The following is a 27546-nucleotide window of genomic DNA, read 5'->3' on the forward strand; positions in this document are numbered from 1 at the left end:
TGTTTGTGGCACTTACTACAGCCACCAGAGCGGGTCGGTAATCAGTGCAGGGCAGGTGCTAGTAGGCCATGCCTGTGCTGTTTGGTGGTGTGATGTCAAGTGCACGGTGCAGGTGGGCAGGATGAAGCGGGGAGATTGTTATGTGTGGAGCTAAGATGGATATGGGAGAGAGGAGAGAGCAATAGGAGCCAAAATCATACAAACAAACAAAAAAGAAAAGAATGCTAGGGGAGCTTGCCATTGGAGTGGAGAGATGAGAGACTATGAAATGGCGAAAAACAAAAAGGGGAAGAGGAAGAAAAAAAAAAGAAAAGAAAAGAATGAATAAATAAAAATCGGAAAGGGAAAAGAACAGCAAAGTTCCCAGGTATCCCACTGGTGCGGCTATGAGGTCTGGGGAAGTTGTTCTCAGGTGTTGCAGTACAGCCTGGCTAGAGGGCGTAGAGGTATACAACGCCAGGTATTCATGGAACAGAAAGAGAAGGAAGATATAGAGAGATGAGGAACTGAGTAATGAAGAAAGACAAAAAGGGAAAAAGAGGGAAAAGAAAACAAAACAAATTTAAAAAGAAAAAGAACAGAAAATCCTCCAAAAAAACAGAAAAAAAAAAAAACAATGAAAAAAGAAATGCCGTCAGTGATCCCTCTGCACGTCTGTGCAAGCCGAGGGGGTAGTTCCAAGCAACGCAACACTGCCTGGCCAGAATGGGCTCCCAACTCAAGAAAAGGAAAAGAAAACAAACAAGCAATTCAAAACAAAGGAACAAAAGCCACGGGATCCAACCAGCATGGCAGCCCAGACCAGGAAGCAGCTCCACACTCGAACAGAGCTTTGCAGCCCCTCAGGAAGAAGCAAAGATGGTGCACGGAGCCAGGTATTTGAGCGAAAGGAGGGGGAGGTGGTGAGAGGTAAGGAAGAAATCAAACAAGTGGAAAAAAAGCAACACCAGCAGCCAACAAACGGCACTCAGAGAGCTGGCCTGTTCAGGTGGGTGGAATCCAAGCAGCCAGTGCTTCCCGGACCAGAGATTGTTGCCACGGGAAGCAGAGGAGACCAAGTAGGGGTGAAGAAAGGTGGCGGGTGGGAAAGTGTATATTGCAAATTACCGGTTGTTTTGTCTCCTGCTGGAAGCTCCTTGAAGCTGCTTTCTCGTACCCCCTGTTTGCTGGTCTCCGATAGGAGTCCAATGGTGGATCCATGCTGCATTAGCTGATAGGGGACCTCTGCATGAATCTCTCCTCACTCTCTGTTCTCTGTCAGTTTTCTCACCCCATTTGGTGCTTGGCTGAGTTCTTTATCTCTTCATTTTATGTTTTAGGGTTTCAGGATTGTTGTTTTCTCTGTTCGGCTTAGTTTTTCAGATTTTTGCTGTGGAGGGATGGCGTGGTGCTTCTGCCTAAAGCGCCATTTTGCCGGAAGTCCAAAATATCATTTTTATCAGACTTCTCTTAACTCAAAGAATAACTGTCTTCTTCTTATGTCTCTTAGGCCTAATATCAGGCATACCCATTTCATAGTGATACTTTTGGGAAAGTGTTGATCAGCAAAAAAGAGAGGGAAGCAGCTGGACATAGTTATAATTAGTTTGTGATTCTGTGATTCACAAATCCATCCTGGCCTAGGGTTTTCCAGTTTTGTACCTATGAGAGGGGAGTTACTGAGTCTTCCAGAATCCTTCAGAATCATTGAAGAATCACGTAAACCTTCAATGTAGATTTTCTCAAAGCAGTAGCATATACTTGATTAGAAAATTTCTGAAAAGTCCTCCACAAACATTTCTCCCTCTCCAAAATGTTTCCCATTGATAGTTACCAAAGACCAAACCCATTGCCGCGGAGTCAATTCCGACTCATAGTGACCCTATAGGACAGAGTAGAACTGCCCCATTGGGTTTCCAAGGAACAACTGGTGGATTTGAACTGCTGACCTTTTGGTTAGCTGCTGAGCTCTTAACCACTGTGCCACCACTCCTAATACCGTCCTTCTTTCAGCCCTACTCTCTAATATACAGATTGTTCTGATGTGCTCTCCTTCCCCTTAACTGAGGGTAAGCACACAGTTCTTATGCTGTATGGCTTCTTGGGAAGAGCTACTCTTCTGCTTGGACTGGTTATCCCGTGATAATAAGTCTCCAGCTGTCAAATCACTTGCCCCACCCACCTGCCTTCCAGTCTCCACTTCCTTTTAAGGCTCTAAGCAACATTTCCCTTGACATCTCTTGAGCTGGATTATGAAGACAATGTTGTTGGAATATATGGCATACTTTCTATCTCTCTTACCTTTTTTTTTTTTTAATTTATGCAATGTGAAAAATTTATCAGTAAGCTTCTAACAGCAAAAAAGAAAATATATGGCTATGTAGTATAAGAATATAGCTGTATATTTTTATATGCCATTCAGTTTATTTATTCATTCAGCAAATATTTATTGACTGCCAAGAATGTGCCTGGCACCTTTTAAAGCTTTCAAATATAACAGACAAAAATCTCTATGTTTGTGGAACTTCCCTTTTACGTGTGCAGGATTGATAAAGAAAAAAACAAACCCATTGCCACTGAGTCAATTCCAATTCATGGCGACTCCAGTTGTTACAGAGTAAAACCACTCCATATGGTTTTCGTGGCCGTAATCTTTATGGAAGCAAGTCACCAGGCCTTTCTTCTGTGGCACCACTGAGTAGGTTCAAACCACCAACCATTAGGTTAATAGTTAAGTGTTAAACATTTGTACTACCCAGGGAGACTAATAAAAAAGAAAGTAAAAAAAATGTAAATTTTACAGTATGTTAGAAGGTGATAAGTGCTATAGAAAAAAAAAGGAATTTTGCTTTGATGATGGTGTTTCTGCCACCATAGCTGACTACTTGGGTAGATATTACTGATTAATAACCTAAATTGCTATGCAGCTGGTCTTCTTAGCAACCACTGCAGCAGGTTCTTCCTTGAAGTTGTTTCTCCCCCCTCTCTGTCTAAACTCTGACAGAGATCCTGAACCAAATTTGCCTTTATATAGGCCATTGGTGGGATAAATTTTTTCCTGAATTTGAAATCATAAATCTCAGAGCTTAGAGGCAATCAAGGTCACCTAGCCCAACCCTTAAATTTTATAGTTGTAGAACTTGAGACCCAGACAGGTTAGATAATGTACACCTGGCACAGAAATTTCTTCACAGAGTTGCATCTTGAGCTCCTAGTCTCTTTGCCATGCCTTTCTCAAATGTAGAATGTAAAATACATGGTTTAAAAACAGGGCTTTCAGCAGTGTCTCCATGTTGCCAACAGAGTTTTTCTTTTAATTTTACTTTTTTTACTTTTTTTATTATTGTAAAAATATAAAGAACACAACATTTGCCAATTCAACAGTTTTCACGGTGTAATTAAGTAAAACCAATGACATCAATCATGTTGTGCAACCATCACCAATATCTGTTACCAAATTTTACATCCCCGTAAACGAAACCTCAATGCTACCTAACCAATGACCCTCCCCTCATTCCCATAAGCATTAAAGAGGTGCTTGCTGACCGGTCATATGTGGGCTCCAGCTTCAGCAATGGCCTGGGCTAGATTGTCGCCACCATGGAGAACGGCCACCACTCAGCCTTGCTTTTCTTCAATTTCAATCATAGTTTGAATTTTCAACAGAGTCGGTAGTCTGAGCTCTCTAAATGACCACGGTGTATAGGGGAAAAATGACCAGCTTAGTTCCTGAGGAGAGGGGAGGGTACTGCAAACAGATTAGAATTGAGGCCAGGAACCCATGAGCTTACCTCCAAACCAAGAATGGCAGCAAACACTTTCCTAGGCATAATTGTGAGTAATGAGAGCCCACTTACCTATTTTTCCTGATGCAAAAAAAAAAAAAAAAAAAAAGGCATTTCTAGTATAGGAATGCAATTTTGAATTGTTTAGGCTAAAACTTGTTAACTCAGAGCATGCCACACAATTAATGAGGCCAATGTAACAAGTCTATTCCTCTGAGGACAAGTTTAATTTCGTTCTGTTCATGGCCCCCAACTGCAAACTGTCACGGCTCCTAGGGAGATAGAGGAGAGTTCTACTACTGGAAAAACAACTTGAGCTTGTGCTCTCCTGTGAGAACAGACACCCTATCGTCTGCACATTGACATGGGGTTCATTTTTTTCTCAAATAAATCAATTAATTTACTCCCAAACTTATGTGAATAGGATGGCTCCATTAACAATCAACCTATTTGCATAATGTAAAGTATGTACAGTAATCGGAAACGAGTAAATTCTAGGGTTTCTTTTTTAATATAGTAATAATAAACAAATATATAGCCAACTAAACACACTGTTTCTGACTCTGGAGTGGCACAAATAGTTAAGCACCCAACTACTAACCAAAAGGTTGGCGATTCGAGCACACCCAGAGGTGCCTCAGAAGAAGAAACTCGTGATCTGCTCCAGAAAGGTCACAGCCTTGAAATCCCTATGGTGCAGTTCTACTGTGAATCATGTGGGGTCACCATGGGTCAGAACCAACTCAACAGACACTGGTTTTGTTTTGTTTTGTTTTATCTTGTCTTACTTTAACTTGCCTGTTTGAGTCATGAAAAATTCAGCCACAATTGACATTGAAACTGGATTGATCAAGTGTTCTGGTTCTCTTTTTAAATGACCTAAATCAACTGCCATGGGAGGCAGAAGAGAATCAAAATGGGGAGAAAATGAGGAAAAGGAGAAAGAAAAGAGTCACAATGCCATTCTCTGACATTTTCTTCTATTAACTTCATAGTTTTTACCTTAAGTTTGGTATAGCTTTCTTTTTCTTTTTTTTTTTTTTTAAGAACTACTCAATGTAGAGTCAACTCCTGATATGGTGTTAGGTAGGAAACCATAATGTTTAGTGAACTAGCTCTCCATCAACATCTACTGAACTCTCTTGTCTTAGTTTTTAGTTAGCTACTCATGCACCTTTATTCTTCCACATACATTTATGATAAGTTTATCAAATTTTACAAAGCAATCCAACTGGAAAATTATTGGTACTGTATTAAATTATACATTGATTTTGAAAATTATAGTCTCTATAAAATTAAGTTGTACCATCCAAGATATTGCATGCCTCTCCATTTATTCATACCATCGTCTATGTCGTTTATTATAATCGTAACGTTTTCCTCCTTCTCTGTTAAGGTAATCCCTGTGGTTTGCCTTATGCAAATATTTAGGTTTTAATATTTTAATATGAAAATAAGTTTTCAGTCACCTTTAAATTGTTTCCCCTATTCCCACACAACGTCGGTATAATTATTAAGCCAAACAAACTTGGAACATTCTTTGAATTACAATTTAAAGGCCTTACTGCACAGGCTGAAGCCCAAAAACAACTTTAGTACAACCCTGGGGACATAAACACCGCACAATCTCTTCAAGCCTTAACCACTGTTAAACTGAGATTGCCAGGTTGCATTGCATTAGAGAGTTGCGACAGATCTCTGGTTTGGGATGTATTCTTTATTCCCAAATGAAGAGCAAATATAGACCCTGATAAAATTAGTATAATAGAAGCCTGCATGCATCTGTACACTAATGCAAAGATGGCTAATTATAGGTTTGGATTGAGGGATAACATATGCATCTAAATATATTAGAAAATATACAAATAAAGATGACCAAAGTTTAAATGCCGACAGAGAAATGAAAAGGCAGGTGCTGATAGAAGACCTATATTTGACACTTCAATACTTTTAAAAGTAAACAGACAGAAATCGCCTGTTTACTATAATCAGGGGCAAAAAATGAAACTTTACAAAAATCAGTGCTACTGAATCTCTGAGGAAGTAAATCCCAAAGGAGAGGACCAAAAATTTCAGTAAATTATAAAGTGCTTGGTATTATAAGAGAAGCAAAATAAGTAATTTTTGAATTAAAAAAAAAAATACAACGAAGTAAAAAATTAATAAATACAGTTTGTAAGGCAAATAAAGTAATTATACAGTATGTATTGAGAGATATTAACCCAGAAATCTTCAGTATTCAAAGACACATTTATTCTTTTCACCTGAGATGTTTGTTTTTGCCTCATTTCTCCTCTCTTCAGTTCTCTAATGACCTCCTACTACTTTTTCTGATATCAGTTCAAATTTGACTTCATCTGGAAATCCTTCTTAGAAATGCCTGCTTGATAGTAGAGCCTCAATTAATATTTGTTTAATGAATAAACAATAAATAAATTTGCACTGGGCAAATCTACCGCAAAAGACCTCTTTAAAGTGTTGAAAAGCAAAGATGTCACCTTGAAGACTAAGGTATGACTGACCCAAGCCATGGTATTTTCAATCGCCTCATATGCATGCAAAAGCTGGATAATGAATAACGAAGATCGAAGAAGAATTTACTCCTTTGAATTGTGGCGTTGGCAAAGAATACTGAATATACCATGGACTGCAGAAAGAACAAATAAATCTGTCTTGGAAGAAGTACAACCAGAATGCTCCTCAGAAGGAAGGATGGCGAGACTACATCTTACATACTTTGGACTTGTCGTCAGGAGGGATCAGTCCCTGGAGAAGGACATCATGCTTGGTAAAGTACAGCGTCAGCGGAAAAAAGGAAGACCCTCAACGAGATGGATTGACACAGTGGCTGCAACAACGGGCTCAAGCATAACAACAATTGTGAACATGGCACAGGACAGGGCAGTTTCCCCTTCTGTGGTGCATGGGTTCACTATGAGTCAGAACCAACCTGACAGCACCTAACAACAACTAACAACAATGAATGAATGAATGAATGAATGAATGCTGAGAAGGCGAAAACCCAGGCACTTAGATCTTTCTTTTGCTCTTCTTGCTTCTATATCTTTCCTATAAATCCTTGAATCAAATTATTTGGTACTGATAGATCTCATCTAGTTAATGTCAACACTAATTTATGAAAATAATTGACTACATTAATATCATTTTAAAAATCCCAGCTGGAGCATGGAAAAATTGTGTGTAAGATATACTATTAACTGAAGAGTTCAGAAGAAAGTAATGGATATACCAAGGGGAGGAAAACAAAGAGGAAGCAGAAAGTAAACTTGGTGAACTGGGAATAATACTTCAGTTAATTACTGGCCAATCTTGGTGACAAGGAGCTATAAAATTGAAAAGGTTTTAAAATTCATTAAGGAACAGAAGACAAGACTTTGAGCTCATTAAAGTTGGGAATTTGAAGCAGAGATGCTCACAAAAATCTGAACCCTCTAAAGATAACAATCTCAGTAAAGAGATAGACTAGAAATAAACAAAGCTAAATATGTATACATATATATATACATGCAAACAAATATATGTATATATAAAGTTACATATATAAATATGTATATGTACAAAAAGGAATATATATATATATATATTTATTTTTATTCAACAAATAGTTGCTGTCCAGTCAGCTCCAACTCATGGTGACCTAATGTAAAACAGAACAAAACATTGCCCAATCCTGCACCAACCTCACAATGGTTGGCGTATATATATGTATATGTATTTTGACAAAGAGAAACTCTTCTGTCTTAGCATGAAATTTTGGACAAAAAAAAGTTTACCCTGAGAATTCTCAACAATCTTTCCTTAATTTAGGTTTTGGGTTTGCATTTACAATAACATAATTATTGTTGTTGTTGTTGGTAGGTGCCCTTGAGTCAATTCTGACTCACAGTGACCCCATATACAACAGAACAAAATGCTGTCCAGTCTTGCACCATCCTCACAATCATTGATATGTTTCAGTCCATTTTTGCAGCCACTGTGTCAATCTATCTCACTGAGGAGCTTCTTCTTTTTCAATGATCCTCTACTTTACCAAGCATGATGTCCTTCTCCAGGGAATTGTCTTTCCTGATAACAGGTCCAAGGTACTTGATACAAAGTCTCGCCATCCTCGTTTCCAAGGGGCACTCTGCCTGTACTTCTCTCAAGACAGATTTGTTCATTTTCCTGGCAGTCCATGCTATAATCAATATTCTTTTCAATATCATAACTCAAAGGCGTCAATTCTTCTTTAGTCTTCCTTATCCACTGTCCAGCTTTCAAATGCATATGAAGCAATTGAAAATATCATGGCTTGGGTCAGGCATGACCTTAGTTGTTAAAGTGACATCTTTGCTTTTCAAAACATTAAAGAGGTCTTTTGCAGCAGAATTGACCAGTGTAATAGGTTGTTTGATTTCTTGACTGCGGCTTCCATGAGCTTTAATTATGGGTCCAAGCAAAATGAAACCCTCCACAACTTCAATCTTTTCTTTGTTTATCATGATGTTGCTTATTGGTCCAGTTGTGAGGATTTTTGTTTTCTTTATGTTGAGGTATAATCCATACTGAAGGCTGTGGTCTTTGATCTTCATCAGTAAGTGCTTCAAGTCCTCTTCACTTTCAGCAAGCAAGGTCGTGTCATCATCGTATCGCAGGTTGTTAATGAGTCTTCCTCCAGTCCTGATGCTGCATTCTTCTTCCAATAGTCCAACTTCTTGGATTTTTTGCTCAGCATACAAATTGAATAAGTATGGTGAAAGGATACAACCATGAGGCACACCTTTCCTGATTTTTAAACCACAAAGTACCCCCTTGTTCTGTTCGAATGACTGTCTCTTTGTCTATGTACAGATTATGCATGAGCACAATTAAGTGTTCTGGAATTCCCATTATATGCAATGTTATCAATAATTTGTCATGATCCATACAGTCAAATGCCTTTGCATAGTCAATAAAACACGTGTAAACATCTTTCTGGTATTCTCTGCTTTCAGCAGAGATCCATCTGACATCAGCAATGATATCCCTGGTTCCACATCCTCTTCTGAATCTGGCCTGAATTTCTGGCAGTTCCTTATTGATATACGGCTGCAGCCGCTTTTGAATGATCTTCAGCAAAATTTTACTTGAGTGTGATATTAATGATATTATTTTATAATTTCCGCGTTCGGTGGGATCACCTTTCTTGGGAATAGGCATAAATATGGATCGCTTCCAGTCAATTGGCCAGGTAGCTGTCTTCCAAATTTCTTGACATGGACGAGTGAGTGCTTCCAGTGCTACATCTGTTTGTTGAAACATCTCAACTGATATTCTGTCAGTTCCTGGAGTCTTGTTTATCACCAACGCCTTCATGCAGCTTGGACTTCTTCCTTCAGTACCATCAGTTCTTGATCATATGCTACCTCTTGAAATGGTTGAACATCATCCAATTCTTTTCCCTCCATCTTCTTTTGTGTTGTTCAATATTTTCCACATAGAATCCTTCAAAATTGCAACTTAAGCCTTCAATTTTTTCTTCAGTTCTTTCAGCTTGAGAAATGCCAAACATGTTCTTCCTTTTTGGTTTTCTAATTCCATATCTTTGCACATTTCATTATAATACTTCACTTTATCTTTTCAAGCTGCCCTTTGAAATCTTCTGTTCAGCTGTTTTACTTCATCATTTCTTGTATTCACTTTAGCTACTCAACGTTAAGAGTAAGATTCAGAGTTTCTTCTGACATCCATCTTGGTCTTTTCTTTCTTTCTTGTCTTTTTATCAACTCTGCAGCAACGGGTTTGGTTTTTGATTTTTGCTTTCTTCATATATGAAGTCCTTGATGTCATTCCACAACTCATCTGGTCTTCAATCATTCTTGTTCAACGCATTAAGTCTATTCTTGAGATGGTCTCCAAATTCAGGTGGGATACACTCAAGGTCATATTTTGGCTCTCGTGGACTTGTTTTAATTTTCTTCAGCTTCAATTTGAATTTGCATATGAGCAATTGATGGTCCATTCCACGGTCAGCCTCTGTCCTTGTTCTGACTGAAGATATTGAGTTTTCCATTATCTCATTCCACATTTTTTGGGTGAATAACAGCAGAGCCATCATCCAAAAAAAACATTACATGTAAGTAGACTACTGAATTAGAGTTCACACAATTGCAAAACAATTCCAAAAAACCCTTTACAAGATAGATGATGATAATAATGATAATGATTTATAAATTTTCCTCACAAAAAGAAATCGAAAAAAAAAGTAGTATACTTCAGGAGGGAGGTATTAGTTTTATTCCTAAATAACATTGCATAACCTTTTCTGTTATTATGGGTAGAAATATAACAAGTTCAAAAGTCCTTCAAGAAATAACAAAAGCAGAGAAAATCTGTGATAATACAACTACATTTTAATAGATGAAAAAATTCAAAACCAAAAAATTTTTAAGTGATTAAATGCACATTTACTCTGTAGAACAAAGTTGAAACAATGTTCTTTGCTTTTCACCCAGAATACTTCAATTTCTTTTCATAGCATTACATTATTATGGTATCTGTACTGAATAAATAATAGAATATTTGTTCCCTATGGTAAATTAAGAAATGTATAGTGAAAGTGTTAGTGTAATAAACCTCTTCAAGGAAAAAAAGATGAAAGCAGTAATATAATCCATTAATACATCGTATTTATTAGATTCTCAGGTGGGATTTTTATTTAAAAAGTAATACATTCTTCCCAATACAGGAAATTGTCTAGAAATCAGGTGTAATATTCATAAAAGGTTTTATTTCTCATAGGAAGTTTTGCCACAGTAGAGTAGTTAAGTGTACAAGGTTTAGGATCTGACTGACCTGTGCTCTAATCTTATCTATCATTTACTCGCTGTATAACCTTAGGCAACTTTGTCATATCCATATAAGGAAGGCAGTGATTCATTCAGTTATGATGAGGGTTAAACAGGTTACATCAAGTGTTTATCATAGAAGCTTGTACATAGTAAGTGCTCAATAAATAACAGAGTCATTGTCATCATCATCATCATTAGTCCTAATCCTTAATTGACCTTGTGAATTAGATGTTATTATCACTATTTTAAACTCAAGAAATGGAGGCTTTGAGAAGTTAATTAATTTGTCCGATTTCATAGATACAGAAAGAAAATGCCAGAGTGGCCAAATTCTCCTACATCCTTGTAAAGCTGGATTATTAGTTTGTGATTTGAATACTTACTGTATCTAAAACCATGAGTAGCACTGTTTGAGTAAAATATGCATTTTCAAATATGTTCAAATGAGTGCAATAACTACCATTTTCTGAGAAAAATCTGGGGCCATGTTATTCCCACCCTTGGTTGGAAATACTTATATTTTTTATGTATCAACACAGATCAAAGTGGAAATCTTAAATCTCAACTATCTCAAGTCTCAATTATCAGCTGTGTTACTTTAAGCCTACAGTTTAAATGAATGAATACATTAAAAAAAAATTAAAAAGAAGACCTTCAGTCCAATGTTGTCTCCTCCAAATTAAACCTGTGCAAGTGCCTGAATGTACCAGTGCATCTTCTGTGGTGTGTGTCTTGGCTCATTCTTTTATTATTATTATTCAATAAACATACGCGGTGTGTCTAGTAAGCGAAGGGAAGATCCCTCGGTGGTGCAAATGGTTTATTTGTGCTCAACTACTAACCAAAAGGTTGGCATTTCTAACCCACTTAGCTCACTGTGGAAGAAAGTTCAGGCGACCTGCCTCCTTAAAGATTACAAACAAAACTCTGTGGAGCTCATTTCTACTTTGTAACACATGGGGTCAACATAAGTCCAAATCTACTCTAAAGCAATGGATTTGGCTTTTGTTCTGGAAGTGCAGGGAAGCCTACAAGTCACTCAGCATACACAGACTCCATCCTTACCTTGGAAGAGCTCACCAAATACTGAAGCAAAAAATACAATAAAACTCAATAGCCCTTCGATAGAGTTAAGCAGTGTACTCAACTGCCTTCACAAAGTGAAAGCCTAAAGAAGTGCTATAAAGGTATTTGGACAGAGAGAGTATTATAGATAAACACACAGAGATAAATAAAATATTGCTTTTAGAAAAGCGCAAAAATAAGATTCATTCTCTCTTCTCTTTCTCTTCCTTTTGTTCTCCCTTCCTCCTTATTTCTAACAGAGCTAATTGAGAAGTTTCAGGAACTGGTAGTAAACAAAGACAGATAATAAAGAAAATGATCTAGTAAATGAATATAGTAAATTATAGAAGAAATGATGAGAGTTTAACAGAAATCTCTAGTAATCTGACTAGAGAAGGATGAATAGATTGGAGAAGTATTTAGGAGGCAGGATTTATAGAACATGGAGACAAATTGAAAGTAAGAGGCAAGGATGAGAAAAGTTTAAAAGGATTCCAAGGTTTCGATAATGACACTTTGATGAAGTCAAGCCACTGATCTGTTTATTCCATTACTGAATAGGCTAAGCTACATCATTTGGAATAAATTAAGGCACACATCCTTGGTTTCATATGTTTATTTTCAGGTAGCTATTCACTCGTTAAGCAAGATTAGAACGATTACATGATGCTATTTACATAAGGAGCTCAGCTGCTAACTAATAAGTTGGAAGTTGGAGTCCACCCAGAGGTGCCTCAAAAGAAAGACCTGGTGATTTACTTCTGAAAAATCAGTCATTGAAAACTCTATGGAGCACCATTCTATCCTGACAGGGTTGCCATGAGTCAGAACTGACTCAACACCAACTGATTTTACCCAGGCATATTTGAACAGTAAGATGGATGTCCTTGAGTTCCTTGTACCAACTCCCATTGGCTCACACTCCCCTTATATGGAGGGACCCACTACACAAGGTACGATTCTGAAACTATCACCATCCCTGGGCCCAAGTTTAGACAACAATGTCAGGTCAAGTCTGTCGGGAGTGAGGCTGGAACCATAGGGCCTTTGAGAACAGTAAGTAGGTGAAGGAAACAATCTCAACAGAAGTTTGGATCCTGGTCTGTGTATGCAGCCATGCATGTAAGTATAGCTTTATATGGGAGATATTTCTCCCAGGACAAAGTCTGAAAGTGAGAAATCTTCACATCAGCCCATATGCTCATATATGAGAGTAAATATTTAAGATACAAATGGCAGCCTCTTAAATGTGGCCCCTTTATGCAGTATACACGATCCAAACCTTCTTAGGCTGTAGCCATGGAACCAGATACAATTCCTTTGTAATTACTTGACGGTAATTTTTTTTAATTAAGAGAAGTCTTTATTACTCCAGCCAAAAAAAAAAAAAAATCTTTCATAACCTCAAACATCTAGACAAAATTCTTCATTCTTTTAATAAGTCTTCGCCATTTACTCCAAAAGCCAAAGAATCTGACATGCACCATTTTGGCCTTCCCATCCTTTCCTATTCTCTTCTCCACACTCCCCCACACTACCTTAAGTAAACATCACCCACTTCACCATTCGAATATCTGTGCAGGGATGGAAGAGAGAGGGGAGGAGTGAAAAGGTGTTTGGGTTCCTGTTGGGGGTATTAATTTCACTTTAAATGGCACAGATTGCTCTAGCACCTACTATCAATTTACTATAGTTTTCTCCTCTTATTTTTCCCTTCCTTTCTCCTATCACGTCTTTTGTCCACGCCCTAAGTGGCAGACTGCCATTAGGAAGCAGCCGGTGAGCCCACTACAGTCTACATCCATTGATACCCCACATACCAGGGGCTCCTTCGCTCAGCCCTCCTCTAAGAAGAGCAAATGGCCAGCTGCTTCTCAATTCCTTGGCATGTTGACATTTGACTGGACAAGCCACTATAGCAGCACCCAGATAGCAACTTCAGTGCAATTTAGCCAATTTAACCGTCAGAAAAAGTCCTTAGAAAGAAAAAAGCCAATAGTGACAGAAATGGCTAAGAATGAGACTGGACAGTACACAATTTTTGAACTTGCAAAATAGGAGACTATTTCTAGAGAAGTTAGCTGACTTTTTATACCAAATCAGGGGGTAAATAACACAGAGATCAGAGATGCAAATATGAACAGGAAATGTAACTTTTATAGATGCATTAAAACTCTGCTAATTAATGCCCTCAAGTTAAGTGGCAATGAATATGAGGACTAATTTCCTAAATAGAATTTTAGAAGTCACTGATAAAAATATACACTTAAGCCATAAAAATTCTTTCTTAATTCTGGTTCAATGCGTCACATTTATACTTTCATAACCTGTTTAACATGTGGTCAAAGATAGTCAAACTTCATAAAGCAAGGTGAGCAAATGCAAACAAAGTCAGAACCCTAGACAGAGCCCACAGGAAGTATGGTTTCCATAAGGCATTGCCTGGTCTATTCCAGCACTGACCGACATTCTGGGCAAGATAGTTAACAAAACCTAATGCAGCCTTACAAATATGTAAAAAGAATATACCAACTCACAGAACATTTTCCTTCACCCTGGAAGAAGACAGGGAGCAGATACATAAAACGATTATTACACAGCTGGTGGATGAAGGCCTCTTCGCTTACCACCTCCTTCGTACCACTCTTTAAACTGAACTTACCGTAAATAAGGCTTTGCTTTTCTGTTTCTCCTCAAGGTAAATCTGAGAATTAGTATTTAAAAAGGATCCTAACTGCTCTGACCAGCATCACAACAGAGGGTCCTGGACAGAGCTGGAAACAGAAGTAGAACAAAATTCTAACACAAAAAAAAAGACCAGATTTACTGGCCTGACAGAGACTGGAGAAACCCCGAGAGTATGGCCCCCAGACACCCTTTTATCTCAGTGGTGAAGTCACTCCCGAGTTTCACCGTTCAGCTAGGGGTTGGACAACCACATAAAACAAAATGGGACTAATGAGGCACAGCAGTCCAGGGACAAGCACTAGAAGGTAGAAGGGAACAGGAAAGCCAGTGATAGGGATCCCAATGTTGAGAAAGGACAGTGTTGACAGGTCATGGGGTTGTTAACCATTGTCATAGGGCAATATGTGTACTAACTGTTTAATGAGAAACTACTTTGTTCTGTAAACCTTCATCTAAAGTACAAAAAAAAAAACAATGATCTATGTGAGATCAAATTGACAACAGCAACTCAAAAGGTCTGATGGGAAGCCTAGGGGACAGTGAGTTGAAGACAATGGTGATGGAATAATCTGGAAAAGGATAGTGAGAATAGCAGCACAACTGGAAGAACGTAATCGATGTCACTGAATTGTACATGTAGAAGTTTTTGAAATGGTGTATCTTTGGCTATGTATATTTTCACCAAAAAAAAAAAAAGGTCCTCCAAGGTCTAGAAGGGAGAGTGTTGACATGTCATGGGGTTGTTAACCAATGTCATAAAACAATATGTGTACTGACTGCTTAATGAGAAACTATTTGTTCTGTAAACCTTCACCTAAAGTACAATAAAAAAAATTTTTTTAAATAAAAAGGGTCCTAAATTACTGTAATTCATATTCACGCTGTCCCCCGGTTACAAACCTCCAACTTATGGACAGCTCGTATTTGCTTTTTAATGTTAGGGAAATTTGCTTTCACTTTGAAAGGATTGAACCAACCCCTACTTACAACAAATTCATTACGATTACCTTCACTTACTTCATGTGCAGCTTTTAAATCATTGAAAAGGCTTCGAGCATTTTCTTGAACTAAACCCAACACAAACCCACTGCCATCGAGTTGATTCGGACTCATAATGACCCCGTAGGGTTTCCAAGGCTGTGAATCTCTATGGAAGCAGACTGCCATATCTTTCTCCTGTGGAGCCACTGATGGTTGTGAACCACCAACCTTTCAGTTAGCAGTCGATCGCTTTAAACACTGTGCCACCAGGGCTCCTTTTCTTGCACTAAAATAAGGTTAAATAAGAAAGGTATGTATCTGTTCCGACTTACCTATGAATTCTGTTTAAAGACATAGTTGGGAATGGATCTAATTCATAACCCGGGGACTGCCCATACCTTTGCATTAAAAGCCCTGTAATTTCACCTGGGTATTCATTCATTAAATATTCATATTAAAAAAAAACCATTGGTGTCGGGTCAAATCTCACTCATAGTGACTCCATGCACATCAGAAGGAAACACTACCCGGTATTGCGCCACTCTCACAATCATTGTTATGCTTGAACCCATTGTTGCAGCCACTGTGTCAATCCATCACATAGAGAGTCTTCCCTCTTTCACTGACCCTCTACTTTACCCAGCATGATGTCCTTCTCCAGGGACTTATCCCTCCTGATAACATGTCCAAAGTATGTAAGACGAAGCCTTGGTGTCGTTGCTTCTAATGAGCACTCTGGTTGTACTTCTTCCAAGATGGATTTGTTCATTCTTTTGGCAGTCCATTGTATATTCAATATTCTTCACCAACACCATAATTCAAAGGCATCAATTCTTCTTCCGTCTTCTTTATTCACTGTCCAGCTTTCACATGCATATGAGGTGATTAAAACACCATGGCTTGGGTCAGGCTCACCTTAGTCCTTAAAGTGACATCTTTGCTTTTTAACACTTTAAAGAGATCTTTTGCAGCAGATTTGCCCAATGCAATGCATGGTTTCATTTCTTGACTGCTGCTTCCACGGGTGTTGATTGTGAATACAAGTAAAATGAAATCCTTGCCAACTTCAATGTTTTCTCCATTTATTAAGATGTTGCTTATTGGCCAGAGCGACCCTATATAGAGGGGTCTATTTTATTAAAAGCATGACATTATGCATTAGGGATTTTGAAGAGTTAAAATACATTTAAATCAATTCAGTCAGCATTTATTTCACATGTACTAATAAATGTTTTCACCACCAAAGTGTGTGTAAACTAAGAGAAAAATAGTGTCTTATGAAAAGTTAATAATATACAATATTTTTTAATACAATAAGGCACATGCTTAAATGTTAAAATGATGATATAGGAAGTAAGAGAAGAGAGATTATAATAGATGAAGGAAATCAAGAAAGCTTAAATCAACAAATATATATTAAACTCTAACCACAGTGAGTATAACGGATTACATCAGATGACATTGGGTATACAAAATAGTACCAGTATCTTATTTTTGTACACATTATAATCTATGTCAATAAACCCATATGTATGATAACATATGATAAATGCCCAGTGAGAATAAGGATAATGATTTCTACAAAAATTTAGAAGAGAAAAGTCACCTGTTGTATTGATGGAAGTTTTTAATGTAGAAGGTTAAGCTTTTACATAGGCGGTTAAGCGCTCGACTACTAGCAGAAAGCTCGGGGGTTCAAACACACCTAGAGGTGCCTCGGGAGACAGGCATGGTGATCAGCTTCTCAAAGATCACAGCCTTGAAAACTATATGGAACAGTTCTACTCTGCACATATGGGATCACCATGAGTCAGGGTCGACTTGTTGGCTATTAACAACTAGATTTAAATCAAATTTTGAATAATGGTAATACTTTGATAGAAATGGCACAGTTTAGGTAAAGGGACTGTTTTCAGTAAAAGACTATTTCATTTGAGAACGGCTTCTAAAGGTAGCATTTGCCCTGGAAATTTCACCAAAGTCTCTAGGACTTAGGTTTGGTTCCACGTGTTCAGAAGTTTGGTTTTGTCAGCATTCCAAGAGTTGGTCAATTGTGGAGGATGGGACTCACATAAATCAACTTCATCGAGCTTGAAGTGTCAATGAGAATATCAGTGCATTGATTTACAAGCAGAAATACTTGGGAAGCAAATTACAATAAGAAGTTTGCTTGGTGAGCAAGGAATCAGAGCAAGAGTGTAAGGGAATTTTTTTGTGAATATGTAACATCAGGTTATGTTCATCACTTTTATCTCCATCTCCAGGATAAATCAGTTAGCTGAATTCTTTGAGTTTGCAGGTCAGTCATATGAAGGGATTGCTTGTGTATTCATACGAATGGGTTTTGTTTTTTTTTCTTTTAATATTTGTCCTACTCAATGTTGTTTATTTATACCTCCACAAGTCTGCTCAACTGCCTACTGAAACTTATTCTTTATTTGGGAAGAAATGTACCTAATTTTATTGGAAATTTTATATTGTTAGGAAATCCAGTTAGGACTGACGGGCTTTATGTCATTTGATTTATCACTATGTGTTAAGTAGTCTTTATTAAAAAGTAATATATGGCCATAATAAAAAATAAGAAAGTACTAAAGTGTTCCAAAGAAAAAATGAAAATCTCCTTCCTCTACCTCCTGCTGCCTAATGCCTCTTCCCAGCTGTAACTATTGTTAGCAGTTTGGGGAGTATTTCTCAAGTACTCCCTTGCATGCATATGCAAATGTAAAAGTATGTGCATATGTTATTTTTAATGTAATCAAACTATATATACTGATATCCAACTTGCAGTTTTCACTGGAAAATATGATTATGCATATCTTCTCATGGCCAAACTCGTAGTTATAACTTCTTTACCAATCCCGCCATAGTATTGCATTATAAATGTATAGACTAATTTATGCATCTGATATAATATTATCCCATTGCAATGAAAATCCTTGTCTGTACATTTAATGAGTATTTGTGGGGTTTTTTTTCATTCTTATCATAATGAAATTCTTTGTAAATTTAATGAGCATCTGAGTAAATCTTAATTGTAGACTAAATTCCTAGAAGGAGAATCAATAAGTCAAATGGCATTTTTTAAATATATTTTGACAATTTGCAAAGTTTCCCTACAAACATTCATACACACCATTCATTCATAAACTTCTAGCAAAAGGAGCTGACAGTACTGATTTTTCACATTTTAAAAAACATGGGATTTTATCAATCTTTTTAATGCTCACCTGTCTAGTGGGTGAAAATAGCAGCTAAATTTTGCTTTAATTGGTGAATTTTAATAAGTATGGTTGGGCTTTTTTTGTATATTTTGAGTCATTTATATGTTTGGTGTGTGTGTGTGAGAGAGAGAGAGAGAAAACTGGCTTTCCAGAAACTTTGCCCATGTTATACAGTTATTAATTTCTTGCTTATTAAATTACTAATATTTACTTACAGATTAAGGAACTTGTCTTTGTCATGTGTGTTGTAAACACTTTCTAGAGTTTATTGTTTGTCTTTTGATTTTCTTGACAGTGTATAATGTAGCATTTTTGTACCGTTAAAATTAATTTTGTTAAGAAAGGTAAGACTATAGCGTTTTTTTTCTTTTCAAAATGTCCAACTAGTTATCCCAATATGATTTGTTAAGAACGCTATCGTTCCATTGCTGGTTTTTGAAAACCCACATTTATCATGTACTAAATATCACATAAGTGGCTCTATTTTTGTACTCTTTTCTGTTTCATTGATTTGTCAACCACTAAGCCATTATCACATGGTTTTAATTAGTACAGTTTAGTATATACTTAACAGGAGCAGTTCTCTAGCATTAAAACATCTTCTTTGACTTTTTATTCTTATAGTTACACATTTATTTATACATATAAAGTTAGAAAGTTTTTTTTTTTAAGATCTAAAACTAAAAGGAGGAAAAGGAAGAGGAGGAAGAGAAGGAGAAGAATGGAGAATTATGATGGCATTTCAATTTAGGTATATTCAATTTATGTTGGAATTTGCAGTGAATTAGTATGACTATTTTATACAAGCATAAGGTATCTCTCTCTAGTTATTAAAGATTTTTTAGTCAATAAAAAGTCAAATTATCTTTACCTAAAAAAAAAATTGCCCTCAAGTTGATTCTTACTCATGGCAACCCCATGTAGAGTAGAACTGTGCTCCATAGGGTTTTCAAGGCTGTGGTTTATCAGAAGCAGATCACCAGACCTTTCTTCTGAGGCACCTCTGGATGAGTTTGAACCACCAATCTTTCAGTTAATAGTTGAGTGCTTAACCATTTCCTCCATTCAGGGATCGATCCTGATCCTGCACATTTCTAAGTTGTGTTCCTAAGTTTTGTGCTTTGTTATTATTGTAAAAAGCATCTTTTCTACATAAGAAAGCTATTTTTTTGACTAATGTTAAATTTGACCTGGTTATATACTGATTGTTTTTAGCTAACTGATGTATTAGACTCCCATCTTTCATTTCCCAAATCCATTAAATTGCCAATTCTTTCATAAATGACCCCTAAACACCAATAGAGTTCACATCTATTCTGTCTTCTCTATTCCTATCACCAAACCAAACCAGTTGCTGTAGAGTCTCTCTGACTCATGACAACCTCATGTATGTCAGAGAATAACTGTGCTCCATAGGGTTTTCTATGGCTGATGTTTGGGAAGGAGATCCCAGGTTTTTCTTCTGAGGTTCCTCTAGGTAGAAGAGAACCTCCAGCCTTTCGGTTAGCAGCTGAGCATGTTAACAGTTTGCACCACCAAGGGACTCCGTGTATTGTTGTTCGGTGCCGTTGAGTTGGTTCCAACTCATAGTGACCCTGTCTATGTCCAACATAACGAAGTACTGCCCAGTCCTGTACCATCCTCACAATCAGTGTTATGCTTGAGCCCATTGCTGCAGCCACTGTATCAATTCATCTCATTTAGGGTCTTTCTCTTTTTCACTGCCCTTCTATTTTACCAAGCATAATGTCCTCCAAGGACTGATCCCTCCTGATAACATGTCCAAAGTATGTGAGACATAGTCTTACCATCTTTGCTTCCAAAGAGCACTTTGGCTGTACTTCTTCCAATACAGATTTGTTCTTTCTTTTGACAGTCCATGGTATATTCAATATTCTTCGCCAACACCACAATTCAAAGGCATCAATTTTTCTTCAGTCTTCCTTATTCATCTTCCAGCTTTCTAATGCATGAGTCGATTGGAAATACCATGGCTTCGGTCAGGCACACCTTAGTCTTCAAGGTGACATCTTTGCTTTTCGACACTTTAAAGTGGTCTTTTGAAGCAGATTTGCCCAATGCAATGCGTTTTTTTGATTTCTACACTGCTGCTTCCATGGGTGTTGATTGTGGACCCCCACAACAAGCTGACAGATGTGTGAGGGCCATGTATAGTATATTTGAAATAAAACTGAAATGTAATGAAAATTTTAAAAAGTGGTAAGATCAATGGATTGTAGATCCCAGTGAGGTTGAAGAACTGTTTAAGGAAAGATAGAAGAGGGACTGACCTGGAAAATGAAGAGATAGTGGTCAGAGAATGGGGTAATATGACTATAGATACTGGTCATGACACATTTTAGGATATGCTCACCACTTGGAAGTCTTCGGTAGCACGCAGAACAAGTTCATTTGTGCTCAAAGATCTGGGAGGCCAGATGATTGAAAGAATCACTTACATGGATATTGAAATCACCAAGTATCATGACAGGAGCCATTTTGGATGAAATGACTGAGAACCAGGAGGTAAAATCTTTAAGGAATGAGAAGGAATAATCTAAGATTCTATGGAAAAGTGTTCCTCAAAAAGCTGACCAATAACTTTTTTTGTTATGTAGGCAAGTATAGAACTCTTAAAGAAATTTGTACATACTTTTATATAAAATTGATAGGATTTTTAAAAATATCCAGTACATCTAATAAATCAAAGTCGTATACCATGCCCTTTTTATTTTACTGTCTATAATTCATTTTTTATTATATTTACTGGTCCAGAACAGATTAAAGAGGAAAAGAAAACAGTAGTCCTTCCCCACAGATAGTCTGAGAAGCACTGCTATAGTTGACTGAAACAATAAAGGGTAATGGATGAGAAAGCTGGTAGTTTAAGAAGGAAGAGTGGAGAATGGTTCAAATGGGGCCATAAAGTGGGAAGATCAACACACTCCAGTTTTCCTGGTTTTAGCACTGAAAGTTCCAGGTCCCAAACAAGTCCCTCAGTCCTGGACAAACCAGGATGGGTTCAAAGAGCATATCTACCACACCTCCATGTCCTCTGGGACTGGTGATGAGAGAGAAAGCACAGCCATCCCCTTTCAATCTTCCAGTGGTGCTTTGGAGGCTAGTGATGGGGTCAGCCTCATTTGGAGAACCAGTTGCTGCCTGACTGCCTTGACAATGCCAGAACACGAGAATATCTTTACTCCTCAGACAGATCTGTAGAGGAATGACTTCTACCATAGCACTCAGGGCAAGGTGGAAGCTGAAAATGGATGGTTGTATCTGGAGCAGGCACAACACATTTTCTCTCTTGAAGATGGAACAAATCAAGGACCAAAAAAAAAAAGACAAAACTCAAGCAAACCCATTGCCATCAAGTCGATTCCCACTCGTAGTGACCCTACAGGACAGAGTAGAACTGCCCCATAGGGTTTCCAATGAACGGCTGGTGGATTTCAACTGCTGGCCTTTTAGTTAGCAGCTGAGCTCTTAACCACTGTGCCATAAATCAAGGACAGTAGTTCACAATTCAAAACTTTACACTATTACCAACCAAAAAATAGTTGAGTACATTAAATAATTAATATTGACAGACTATTTTAGGTCAGCCCTTTTAGAATGTTGAAAGTGATCACAGCTACTTCTAATCTAAGATCTGGTCTCTGGCTTTAGCAATTTTGGAATCTTTAGGTCAGCTTGATAGCACTCACATTAGTCCAAAGAGATTTGCAACAGGAAATCACTTAAATAATTTATAAAAAGGATTGGATATACGCACAATGTGGTAAATACATCTTCTTACCAGTTTTGAAACTGACACAAGGAGGTGAATTAAAACAAGAAAAGTTTGCTTGGTGAATTTGGGATCAGAACATAGTAGTTGAGTGACCTTAGCAGTCATTCATTAAGCAACAGAGATAGATTTGAACAGATACCTGTCCTTTCTAAATGGATAGAGCTGTCCAATGCAAGCAGTATTTCTGGGGACTGGTGATGACATCTTCTCCTCTGGAGAAGGGACAATGACAAATTCTAGCTTTCATTTTTCCTGACCTCATTGAGACCATCACCTTTATGTTTGCATTTGTTATTACAGCATCATCTTTTCCACATTTCAGCCTACAATCCCCAAGTTAACAGATTGTTTTTCACTGATTACATTTTAGGTTGACTGCTCTGTGATGCCATAAAGAGATGCATCTTAATCTTACCTCTACGTTATCTTAAAGCAGTATTGTGGCATTGACTACCTCTGAGAAACTTCTACAGACAGAATTGAGCCCTTATGGAATAGCAGCTAATCCCACCCATGTAGTACACAAGCAGTCTAATAAACTCCTGTCATAGTGTCTCTGCTTGCCTTGTCCCTAAATTGAGTGTCCTCTCTTGACAGTGATAAAAATTAACCAATTAGGTAGAGCGTAGTCAATGTCACTGAACGGTGCATGTAGAAATTTTTGAAATGGTGTATCTTTGGCTATGTGTATTTTCACCAAAAAAAAAAAGGTTGAGAAGTTAGAGGGTTGATATGTTGTGGGGTTGTTAACCAATGTCATAAAACAACATGTATACTACTGTTTCATGAGAAACTATTTGTTCTGTAAGCCTTCACCTGAAGTACAATAAAAAATAAAAATTAAAAAAAAATTCACCAATTAGTACTAAAAAACAAAACAAAACCAGTTGCCATTTAGTGGATTCCAACTCATGGTAAACCTATGTGTGTTCAAAGTAGAACTGTGCTCCATAGGTTTTCAGTGGCTGATTTTTCAGAAATAGATCACCAGGACTTTCTTCCAAGGCACGCTGGGTAGACTCGAACCTCCAACCTTTGGGTTAGCAGCTGAGCATATTAACTGTTTACACCACCCAGTGACTCCATTGATGTAATTACCTTTTTATAAAAAATAAAACCCCCATATATTCAATCCCCACTCCCGCATGATCTGGTTGAAATGAAAGCAAAGCTGTAACTTTCTATCCCAGGTGGCACACTACTACATTCTTATGAGTGATACATTGGCAGTGCTTTTCAAACTTAAATTTGTTCAGAAATTATCTAAGGATTTTATTATAATGCAGAGTCAGCAGGATTGGGTGAGGCCTGAGATTCCACGATTATAACAAGCATTTGGTGATGCTAGTCTGGAGGCTAACCTTTGGGTAGAAAGTATTTAGGGCCTTGGTAACTAACATCAGCGCCACATAACGCTTTTCGCAGGTTTTCAGTTGCAATGGCTCCCACCAGAGAACTATTATTATTGATGATTCTCAACAGCTCAGTCTCCCTGTAGCAGACCCAACTCTGGGTTTTTTCAGTAGGGTTTTGGATGTCTCTTACCTCTTTTATAAGTTGCTCTGAGCAGGTGGACAGTTCGGGACAGCATAGGTTTAAAAGCCTGGACACTGCCACTTAAATGCAAAATGACCCTGGATAATTTTCTTAACCTGTGTAAAACTTCAGTTTCCTCATTTGTATAGTGAATGAAATAATAATAATAATAAATATCTAACTCCTAAGAGTGTTATCAGGATTAATGAGATTATGTGTGTAAAATTGCTACTATATAGCACATAATGCATATATGTTTATTGTTATTAATATTATTATTATTTCACCCTCATGGAATCCATATCCTATCTGGCCTCTTTGCTTTTCTGAATTCCAAAGCATCTTGTCCAGATTATCTTAGCTTGGGGTGAGGTTTCATTTCCTAATAAGGGGCTATCCAAAAGGTTTATACTGTGGTGCTAGTCATTACCTCTTAGCAATGCCAATCTTGATGGAACTCGTAAAAAAAAACAAAAAAATTAAAAACCAGAATCCTCCTGATACTCTGGGCCAACCAAATCAGGATATTCATACATATTGCATTCCAGAAATTCTATAATTTTACAAGGTGATTATACAAGTGGATATCTAGTATACTTTGAGTTAAATAGGAAAAATAAAACTCTTTGCTTAGAGAAGAACCCATTGTTCAGAGTACATGTTCGGCAGCTACTAGGTGGTAGCTGGATGTTAAGTGAAAGAGGTGAGTTAGCATGAGATAATTCTGTTTCCTCGAGTGCTTGCCTATGATTAGGTTGATTTCCCCCCTGCATTTAGCAACTGAAAAATAACTTCTGGAATGGTTTATTTAATCCTGAATCATGTCAATTTTTCTCTCCACTGGATAGGCACTAAGAATTTGGGTTTAATAAAACTCTTTTCTCTTTTGTCACCTGCTGATTTCTGCGTAAGACTTACCTAACCCAGTAATTTGTATTCCTATTTTAAAGTTATGTGTAACCAACATCTAGGTGACTCCTGTTAATAGACGTCTGCAGGTGTAGGAACAGAGTTGTCTTTGCATTTAGGCAAAATGCACACTTTTGTTCTCTCACTATGGGCAATCTGATGTTCAAGTATTTGCTTATCTGCGTACTTAGTCAAGAGCTTCCCCCTCATCCTAGGAGGGGAATATAATAAGGGATCCATAATAAACTCTCTTCAACATTTTAAATCACATAATACTTTGATTTTAAAATCCAAGTCCCTTTTGGTCGCAGTTCTTCCTGGTAAGAAAAATGATCGTTTTCTTTCCATTTTTTTTTTTTGTTTGTTTGTTTGTTTTTGGTGTCATTTTCTTAAATAAGCAATAAATTCTAAGAAGCTCTGAAATATCCCCCATCTAAATTAACAACCTGCATCATAGTTCTTTACTTTCTTTTTTTGAACATTTTATTGGGTTTTAGGTGAAAGTTTACACAGGAAATTAGTTTCCCATTCAACAGTTCATACACAGATTTTTCCCTGACATATTGCTATCCATGCAATATGTCAGCACTCTCCTCATTTCCACCCAGCCTTCCCCATTTCCATCCCTCCAGTTTCCCTGCTTCTCCTGGCCTTCCCATTTTTGCTTTTGGGAAAATGTTGCCCGTATGGTCTCATATAGTTGATTGTTCTAAGGAGGACACTCTTCACGGATGTTATTGTTTGTTTTATAGGCCCATCTATTATTTGGCTGAAAGGTGACCTCTGGGAGTGGTTTCAGTTCCAGGTTAAAAGGATGTCTTAAGGCTATAGTCTTGGGGGTTCCTCTAGTCTCTATCAGTCCAGTAAGTATGGTCTTTTTGATGAATTTGAGTTTTGTTCTACGTCTTTCTCCCATTCTAACTAGGACCTTCTTTTGTGTCCCTCGTCAGAATGGTTAGTAGTAGTAGCTGGGCACCATCTAGTTCTTGTCTCAGGCTACAGAAGGCTGTGACTTGTGTGGGCCATTAGTCCTGTGGACTAATTGCTTCCCTGAGTCTTTGGTTTCCTTCACTCTCCTTTGCTCCAGACAGGAAGAGACCACTAATTGTATCTTAGATGGCCGCCTGCAAGCGTTTAAGACCCCAAACACTACTCACAAAACTAGAATGTAGAACATTATCTTTCTGAACTGTTACGCCAATTGACCTAGATGTCCCCCAAAACTATGGTCCTTAGCATTCAAGCCCAGTAATTCAATCCCACGAGGTGTTTGGATATATCTAAGAAGTTTCCATAACTGTGCTCCCATGTGCTCTGTTATGGATATGCATATGTATGCAGCACATACAAATATGTATATACAGATGCCCACAGATATACCTCTATATGTATGCACAGGTACTCCCATATACCCTCCCACATGTATATAGCATACGTATCTACGTATGGAATCACTCACAAATTTTTGGTTGTTACTACTTTTGTTGCAGAATTGCATATGTTATAGCATTTACTGTAGTTGTCCTTTATTCTTGCATACCTTTCAGTATCTTCATTTACCTGGGTCACATTGTGCTGACTTCCCCCAAACTTTGTATTGCCTGTCCCTTCACCGGAATTAACATGTATCTACTATCTAGTAAGTGATTCTCCCTCCCTCTCTCCCTTCCCATCCCTGGTAACCATCAAAAACGTTGCTTTCTGTGTGTAAACCTATTCTTGACTTTTTATAAAAGGGGTATTGTACAATATTTGTCCTTTTGTGGTTGATTTATTTCACTCAGCATAAAATCTTCCAGATTCATCCATGTCATGTTTTGTAGACTCGTCCTTATTCCTTATCATTGAGTGATACTCCATTGTATTATGTACTATGTTTTGTTTATCCATTCATCCATTGATGGACACTGAGGTTGTTTCCATCTTTTTGCTATTGTGAATAATGGTACAATGAATTCATGTCACTGCTCTCATTTCTCTAGAATATATACCTAGGAGTGGGATTGCTGGATCATATGGTGTTTCTGTTTCTAGCTTTTTGAGGAAGTGCCATCCTGTTTTCCATAATGGTTGTATCATTTTACAATCCTACCAGCAGTGTGTAAGAGTTCCAATCTCCCCACAGCCTTGACAGCATTTGTTGTTTTCTGGTTTTTTTTGCTCAGTGCCATTTTTGCAGGGGTGAGATGATATCTCATTGCAGTTTTGATTTGCATCTCTCTAATGGCTCGTGATCGTCAGCATCTCTTCATGTGTTTGTTAGCTGCCTTAATGTCTTCTTTGGTGAAGTGTTTGTTCATGTCCTTTGCCCATTTTTTAATTGGATTGTTTGTCTTTTTGTTGCTGAGGTGCTGAAATTTTCTATATATTTTAGAATAAGACTCTTGTCAGATATGGTGTTGCCAAAAATTTTTCCTAGTCTGTAGGTTCTCTTTTGCTACAGTTTTTTGATGAGCATACGCATTTAATTTTTAGGAGATCCGAGATATTTAGCTTATCTTGTTTTGTTTTATTTTTTATTTTTGTGCATTTTTAGGTATGTTTGATGGTGTATTTATGCCATAAATTAGGACCTCTAGCTTTGTCCCTATGTTATCTTGCAGGAACTTTATAGTTTTAGATTTAACATTTAGGTCTTTGATCCATTTTGAGTTAGTTATTGTATATGGTGTGAAGTATGAATCCTGTTTCATTGTTTTGCAAATGGAGACCCAGTTTTGCCAGCACCATTTGTTAAAAAGACTATCTCTTCC

Source organism: Trichechus manatus, unplaced genomic scaffold (genome assembly GCF_000243295.1).
Source record: "Trichechus manatus latirostris isolate Lorelei unplaced genomic scaffold, TriManLat1.0 scaffold00097, whole genome shotgun sequence".
NCBI classification, from domain to species: Eukaryota; Metazoa; Chordata; class Mammalia; order Sirenia; family Trichechidae; genus Trichechus; species Trichechus manatus.